The 1,775-nt window shown below is 44.2% G+C and overlaps 1 pseudogene; it reads left to right on the forward strand.

Moving 5' to 3' along the window:
- On the forward strand, positions 1 to 316 carry LOC129535206 (baculoviral IAP repeat-containing protein 5 pseudogene; annotated as a pseudogene).
- The last annotated feature ends 1,459 nt before the right edge of the window (positions 317 to 1,775 follow it).

The following is a 1,775-nucleotide window of genomic DNA, read 5'->3' on the forward strand; positions in this document are numbered from 1 at the left end:
ATGGGCGCCCAGTCGTTGCCCCCGGCCTGGCAGCTCTACCTCAAGGACCACCGCATTTCCACGTTTAAGAACTGGCCCTTCTTAGAGGGCTGCGCCTGCACCCCGGAGCGAAGAACATAAAAAGCATTCATCTGGTTGTGCTTTCCTTTCTGTCAAGAAGCAGTTTGAAGAATTAACCCTCAGTGAATTTTTGAAACTGGATAAAGAAAGAACCAAGAACAAAATCGCAAAGGAAACCAACAATAAGCAGAAAGAATTTGAAGAAACTGCAAAGAAAGTCTGCTGTGCCATTGAACAGCTGGCTGCCTTGGAGTGACACCTCCCTGTCACTGCTGCACAGCGACACAGACACGTCGTTTCCAGGGCACATCCCTCAGCGTTACCAGTTTTCCTCTGGGGCCTCTTAACTGTGCCTTAGGAAAGCAGAACATCAACATTTTGAAATGAGAATATTTAAACTGTATTTTTTATTTTTTTTCTTGAAGTTGGTGCCAGGGTCTACTTCTGTTTTATAGCTGGAGCTAAGTACAGTAACTGACCCTGTCTTTCCTCTTTGGTAGTTTTCGTTTTATTGTTTCCTGGACTTAGCAGTGTCAGGGCAGACGTTTGCTCACGTGGGTAGAGCCCTTTTACAGCAACATGTTTGGGCTTCATGAAGCTGGTGACTGGCTGTCCAGCTGAGATATGATGCGTGAATGTGATCATAGGTCCGTTATGTATGGACAAACAGGATTAAGAATGCCATTTTAAGTTTCACTTGCAAAATAATCTACATTTATGGTGTGCACTTATGTTCCAGATGTTCTATGTTATCTCACATTGATGTCTACAGATCCTGTGACCATCTCTTTTACCCCATCAGGTCTGTGGTGTCACAGCAGCTCCCTTCTTCCCAGACAGATTGTATGACCCATCACTGCCATGCCTCTGAAAGTGCCCTGTATGTTAGGGGTTCCTTGCCATCCCATCTTGTGATTTTCAGTTTCATAGGGGTAGCCATGGGATTAGACCCCAGGCTCTGCCTCTGGACTTGATCTGTGTCAGAGCCCTTTCCTTGACTGTAGTATGTGTGACTTGGTGAGGGGGATGCAGAAGGAGATGTCTTGAGAGTAGAGCTGGCCTCTTGCTTTGAGATCAGCTTGAAGAAGCCATGGCTCGTGGCAACATTTTTCTGTAATAGACAAGGAGGTCTTTCATGCAGAAAAGGAATGTTTCAGAGGCCTGGCTCACTGCTTCTGGATATCTGAGCACTCAGTCAGAGTGGATTCTTCCTGGGGAGTCCTGCTGTGGATCAGGTGTCATCCGTTGAACGGGGCACACAGGGGTGGGATGAAAAATCTGAGGAAGGAGTTCATGGACTTAAGTATTAATACTCTTCAAATACCTACTTTCCATTAATGATGTGCATTAGGCAACTGATAATTCTCCTGTCTTTCCAATGTGAATCTTCCTAAAGGAATAAATTAATTTAAAAAGTAAAAAAAAAAAAGAATCTAGACTCCCAAGATGTCTGCTCTGAAGAGGACAACACTGCTAGGAAATAAAGTTTTGGTATGTTTGTATCATAGCATAGGAACCTGGAATGTTAGGTCCATGAATCAAAGCAAATTGGAAGTGGTCAAACAGGAGATGGCAAGAGTGAACGTCGACATTCTAGGAATCAGTGAACTAAGATGGACTGGAATGGGTGAATTTAACTCAGATGACCATTATATCTACTACTGTGGGCAGGAATCCCTTAGAAGAAGTGGAGTAGCCATCATAGTCAACAAAAG

Source organism: Moschus berezovskii, chromosome X (assembly GCF_049115385.1).
Source record: "Moschus berezovskii isolate FMDL1 chromosome X, NW_MosBer_1.0, whole genome shotgun sequence".
In the NCBI taxonomy this organism is placed as follows: domain Eukaryota; kingdom Metazoa; phylum Chordata; class Mammalia; order Artiodactyla; family Moschidae; genus Moschus; species Moschus berezovskii.